We start from the raw sequence: 6,860 nt of genomic DNA, 5'->3' as shown, positions 1-6,860 counted from the left end.
GCGTCGACTACGGCGACAATTCAATGGAACGCGAAAATCTTGAACACGACAAGTGGTAGAACAAAAATAGAAGAGAGACGACAGCCGACATCTCACCACTGAACAATCTGTAAAATAGGCTAAAAACTAAATCATCACGTTCGTGTTATTTTATTTCCGTCATTCCTTTCTATGGAAAGACTCAAGTTATTATGGCTTATTATTTCTTTGTTCGCTCCTCAAAAAAAAATAGCGCTGTCAGATACGCTTCCGTCATCTGTTTTGATCAATCTAAAGGTATATGTCGGAAATAATACTTAGAAATACTTCAGCGTGACAAAAGCACGTGCACGCTTTAGCAAGTGACCGCGATCAACTTCATACACGGTGACCTGGCTTTGCATTGTGGAAACACATACAAGACAAACATGCCTGAGGAAATTGGTCACTCACCAATACCTTGCAACAATAACTTAACTAACATTCATTTATTCCCGCATGTCTAATATCGAATAGTGTCTGTTTGCTCTGTAGATATATAAATGGTAGGTGAGACCGGGATATAAAACAACACCAGTTGTACGCATATGCAAACCGTGTCGCAGTTACATACAAGCCAGGCTGCCGCTGCACTCAGTGACTGTTGTTTGTTGCAATTCGTTGCTCGCCAGTGCTCATGAATTTACACGCCATGAGCTTTTTAACATCTATGGTGCGTTTTTGCCTAAAAGTTTCCTTAGTTGTATTTCACTGCGTCTCTTAATGTTCACCTTTGTGCTCGCGGAAAAATAATGCACCCGTTCTGTGGCCATTGTCGAGATCGCAATGTGTACAAATAAATATATGTATAATATAAATATGCAAATAAGGCAAAGCCTTCTGTCGCCAAGGAGCGCACGCAAAAACGTGTGATGTGGCATAATTTTCATGAGATCCCTAGAGCAGTGATCTGTTGTCTGTGCTATAACCGCGAGAACGGAAGCTTTCACGTTAATTTACGGCGTGGTATAACTGTGAAATATTTCTGCAACACGATAATAAGGACAACTTTTCAAAGATAACTAATTTTTTATTCCCCCTTGCATCATTTGCGGAGCATTTCCAAGGCCGGACGCTATACCTACCGCCTTAACTTCTATTGTAGGCATATTTTGACTTTAATGTATGCCTAGATTGTTTCTGTTATGTTTATACGTATATAGTCAGAAGCCACCGCAGTGGCGCAGTAGTCACCGGGTTTGGCGACTGACCGACAAGACGCGGGTTTGATTCCGGCCGCTGTGGTGGCATTTCCATCGAGGCGAAATGCTGGAGGCCCGGGTACTGTGAGATTTCATTGGACGTTAAGGAACCCCAGGTGGTCAAAAGTATCCAAAAGCATCCACTAAAGTGTGCTTCATAATCACATTGCGTTGTTTTGGCACGTAAAACCCCAAAAACTGTTATTATCTTGTGTATAGGCAGCAAATATTTGGGCATAAAAATTTGGTCGTATATGAACCAAAAGGGACTTAGAAGATTATTTGAAGTGCAGTAGGGGCTGACACAGGCGTGATTAAGCGTTCGCAAGTAAAGTATTTCTGTACTGATCGTGCGTGGCACAGCCCGCTTTATTCGTACGATACCTATGAGGTATCGGAAAGGCAGCAAACATTGTGCGCAGGTTCACAAAGCTTTCTTATGTACACGTGAGTACGTTTATCTTTTTTTTCTTCAGTTTCGCTGTGCAGCCAGCTCGTTTAATAAATCTGCTTTGATACCTCAGGCAAATAGTGTATGTTTAATAGCCAAACTTTACAGATTACAGTCTTAGAATTAGTTTAAGAACGATACTGCTCTTCTACGCGTTTATTAATGGATACTAAGGCACATACCTAATGTATTTAACTCGTGATCAACTGTAGTATTAAAAGGGCGTTGACTAGTGAGCACTCATAAGTGCTTCCAAAACATATAGCAGCAAAATAATGGCAAGTCAGGCGTGTTGGTTCGAAGAAACACTTCTGTAAACAGCTCGAATTCGGGACAGAAATCCACGGCGTGCTCCGTAGGCTGAAGAAGGCGGCAGACAGCGCAGAAGTTTCGGTAGTTTTTTGGGCTCCAAGCAAGTTGATGCAGACGGGTCAATCAAGACAACCTTCAGAAACACAAAGGATGTAAGAAAAATCCACGCCATCTCCACGAAGTGAATGCTGATGAGTGGGCCGAAGCTCCAACGCCAGTCTCGGGTAGGGCATTAATACACATACAAATAATGTGGGCATTTATTATGCACATCTTCCTCATCTGTACATTATCATCATCATAATGTATTTGGTTATGCATCCTCATCTTCGTCGTGCATCGTCATCATTAGTGTGGGTTCACCGTGCCTGTTGGCTGCCGGGTCTTGAGGCCAAATAAACGTCTGCCCAACCAAGACCTCATACACAGCACCTCCACCACGTATGAGGTCTTGGTTGGGCAGACGTTTATTTGGCCTCAAGACCCGGCAGCCAACAAGCACGGTGAACCCACACTAATGATGATGATGCACGACGAAGATGAGGATGCATAACCAAATACATTATGATGATGATAATGTACAGATGAGGAAGATGTGTATAATAAATGCCCACAATAACTTTAATGAAAGATCCTGCGAGTTTGTGGGATGGGCTAAAGGTCCTGACTAGGGGGCGGCCAGGAGTTCTCGAGTCCTGGTGGCTTCCTCGGCCCACTGGACAGCCGCCCAGAGTTGATCGTCAAGGGCAGAGCTGTGCAACACAGACTCACAGCGCGCGCGGAGGCGATCGCTAGCGGCTGCGTCCCCAGTATTGTTCTTTATTCCTGGACATTACCATAGTATGTGCTCCACAGTGGCTCTAGAACCATAGTTCTTGCATTTATCTGTCTTGCATAAGTCTGGGTAATTGAGGTGCGAGATCAGCGGGTTCGGATAGGTTCTGGTCTGTAATCGCCGTTAATAGTTTTTAAGGAATAAAGCGAAGTGAAGGTGGACGCAAAAATAACTATGGTACGAAACCAAAACATTAACATTAAGCGTTCCCGATTGTGCCCTGGCTTGTGGTTTCAGATCTTACCGACGTGAGTTTTCTTTGGTCGTTTGCTTCACACTGGCGGGCTAGACGTCTTGATACCCGATCTACAGATCTCATAAAATGGCTCGTCTTGTCTGATGTTTTGGATCTGCTGAGGCCTTTTTCAGTGTAAATGATGTTTTGCGCGTTCTCCTAAGGGATTGCGAAGCCAACTCGGCAAGTAATTAGCGCGCCGAATATGCAGCTGCCGCTGCCAACTTGATTAACGCCGCACATCTGCGAATGCCCGCGCCATCATAATCGTGAAATGGAGGGCGAGGCGTCGTTGGGACGCGGTAGAAATAGCGATGCGAAGTACGTGATCTGAGGACGGCAACATGTGGTCGTGTCGACTGACTGTCAACTCTGAAAGTTATGTGACGGAACATTGAGAGCAGGTGGTCACTTTTCTTTCGCGTGTGATAGTTTTATGGTTCCTTTATCTTTCTAAGACCCTGAGTTAAGGATGACAGGTTTCCATCGTGCTTTCACGCATGCATTTTCTAAATGCATAGGTGAAACTTCAAAACGGCCAGTGCATTTGACGATGAAGGAGACAAACTTTCTTCACAGCAGTTATTTCCTTAAACTGATCGTGTGTAACGCCCTTTAAGATATCTTAGATTGTTACCGCATGTTCCAGCGATTCGGCAATTTTTTGTGGCAGTGGCTGTTGTGAATGCGCCTGCGCATAAGCTTTCTTGGTGTGGAGTTTTTTCGAATAAACTCAGTTGCAAGTGAGCGTCTTTTCTGTCGTGTGGTCTTTCTTCCTAACCAAATCCACGCTCCTCTATGGAAGGTGAAACTTCGTATGTAGTCTATGAAAAGTCATATACTCTTTGAGCTAGTCTATTACCAATATATCGGGTGTCCCTCCTCCATTCGTTTGATCTAGCTGAAAACCCTGGAGAAAGAAATAACACACCTCTTTTATTCAATAAGTAAAGAACACATTTTTTGTAACTGAAAAGAATCTATGGGCGTTAAAGCCAGGAAATGCTGCCGAATCAGAAATATATATATATATATATATATATATATATATATATATATATATATATATATATATATATATATATAGTTGTGCGCACGACGCCGTCAAACGCAGGTACACATCCCGATTGCCTCCAGCAAGGCTTCCTTCCGAGCGATCCTTATGGCCTTTCTCGGGTGAAATCGCAACACACCCAGTTTGGAGGGCAGCCGATTTAGTGGCAGTTAACGCTGTAGTCATCACCTTCTTTTTCTAAACCAGCTCAGGTATCCTCCCAGATATGTAGTAAGCCCACAGACGAGTTTGAAGAGGTCACAACGAGGACTCTTTATTTACTGGCGCGGCACGAACTCTTCATTAATCAAACGAGTGTTCCGGACTCTCTCAGCTGCGGCCTAATCTTCCTTTCCTTCTTGGCGGATATCGAGAGCGATTGTCGCTTTCGAAGGTTCGGCTTTCTTCTTTGTTGCCACTCTCTGGAATGAAGAATTTCGCATTTATGAAGGCATTTATATTTCATTAGAATTTCACCGATTACGCCGAGCTTATGTTCAGCCTAAAAGATGTAGCCTTAACAGTAATAATTTATTCCCTCATAGTAACCTACGGTGGGTTATCAAAATCTTATTACGAACAAACATGTGACGATGCAGCTCTTTCTAATTGTACAATGTAAAATGTTCTGTAATGTACAGAAAGAAACGTAGAGTTCACGTTTTTCAATTCGAAGCTGATGTCAGTTTTAGCGTTGCAGCTGGCATGACGAGTGAATAGTCCTGTTGTATGGCGAGTCGTCTCCGAGCAACACAGTTCAGCTGACTGCAAACAGCTCTCAATCTGGCGTGCAGTAACCAGAACGCCTTTTGTTTAAACACTGCATGCCACGCGATGCACATTCTGGCAATGGTAATTTATGAACAAGCTCGGTGATACATGATACTAAAGAATGTGCGGGTCTGATAAATACCATCGACTGCTGACTCCTTAAATCTGCTCCTGTTTTTGGCAGGTGCGACCACTGTGTCTCATAGGACGAGTACGTACGCTTTTTACGTACGTACACGTACACGTACATACGTACACGTACGCTTTTTACGTACGTACACGTACACGTACATACGTACACGTACGAGTCATGAGCGCATCCATACTCTGAAGGAAGGTTATGCAAGGCGCTCATACTATAACCCAGTATGTTTCTCAGTATTCGCCTTATGTACTTTTGTGCAGTTTTATCAAATACGAACCCACACTGACCAGCTTACGTTTACTTGGTCATATAGGCTCATCCTAGCTGCCGGCGACGACGCCTGTCCTCGGCATAAAATGGAAAGAATTACGGTGTTGTGCCGTAGCCTGCCATGTCTTCCGCTAAGAGCTTGCATAGTAAAACCGAAATCGAGAGAAAGCATCCGTGTTCTGGAAAATCTTTTGATGCAACGGGAAGGTGGTGAAGGAGGAAGAAAGAAGCTCCGCGTAGTTGCATGCCCACAGCAGCTGGGAAATAAGAAACACTTTTTGCACCTGCATGCTCAGAAAAATCCGTCGGCGTCTCGTCCACCCTCGCCACAGGATTCTGCAGAAAGAAAGGTTACAAATTTCTCCAGTACTCTTCGTTGCGCCTTGTGCTGTATCAGCTGACCATGGTTGGTACACGGAACAATATAGAAGGAATCTTGACTTTCACACGCCGAATTACTTGTGTTCTCTTGATTGTGTTAGTGAATATTATAATTGACACATTATATACATCAACTATGGCATCAGCCTCGGGTTCATTGTGAGGCGAGAGGAAACAATTTTGGGTAGAATTTCGAATAAAATACAGGCAAAGCATTGTCAATTTCCACACCCTCCATTGTTTTCTTGAGTTCACTCCCTATTAGCTATTGCTTCACGAGCATCGGCAGAAATGCAAGATTTCCTGACTATACACGTCAATGAAAGTATCATGAAACCTGAAGTGGTCCTTAATTGGTGCGGCGTCATCATGAATATAATTCTACGCGATGCGTGTGGGGCGCAGTAGCTTGGACAAACAATTATTTCTGCAGCACAGCTCACTTCTTTCTTTCACGCCAGTGGTGAACATGTCTTTATGCACGAAGTACATACTATTGGCGTAGCCAGGGCGGGGGGCGCGGTTGAAATTTTTCAGTTTTTCATGCATATATACACACACACACTCAAACGCACGCACGAATATACATAAAGTTTGGTTCAAACCCCCCCCCCCCCCCCCCCACACACACACACCCGAAAAAATTTACTGGCTGCGCTACTCGACCAAAGAACTTGATCGCGAAGAATTTGGTCGTGCAGTTTGGCGCAACTATGAAGCCTGTGAAACTGTGCCAGAAATATGACGGTTACACGCATCACAAGGTGACAAAATCGTCCTTTCTCTATCGAGAGCTATATAGCTATCCTCAAGGAGGAGCGAGCAGTTCAGCCCTTGCATTGAAAATAAACTTCCACAATTAAACGTTAGCTCTCACCATGTGAAGCTCGTTATTAACAAAGCTAGAGCATTCCTACATTTTTTTTTATTGGTAATGCGACACATTTGTATCTTTATGCAAAAGGAGTACTCTCCACAAAAAGACAGTTCCGCCGGAAACGCAGGGTGGTGCCGCTTTGTTTCAGTAAACTTACCATCCCGGTGTCATCGGTGATGTCATTGTCTTCTCCGTAGCTTGATGCTGAAGTGCAAAATGAGTTTATTCAGTGGTGTCAAAGAAAGCTATTACGTTACTGAAATAATAAGAGCTTGTAAATTCCATATTTCTCTCGGTCAATAAGACAGT

The sequence above is a fragment of the Rhipicephalus sanguineus genome, chromosome 4, assembly GCF_013339695.2.
Source record: "Rhipicephalus sanguineus isolate Rsan-2018 chromosome 4, BIME_Rsan_1.4, whole genome shotgun sequence".
In the NCBI taxonomy this organism is placed as follows: Eukaryota; Metazoa; Arthropoda; class Arachnida; order Ixodida; family Ixodidae; genus Rhipicephalus; species Rhipicephalus sanguineus.
Note: the sequence above shows the minus strand (reverse complement) of the source record.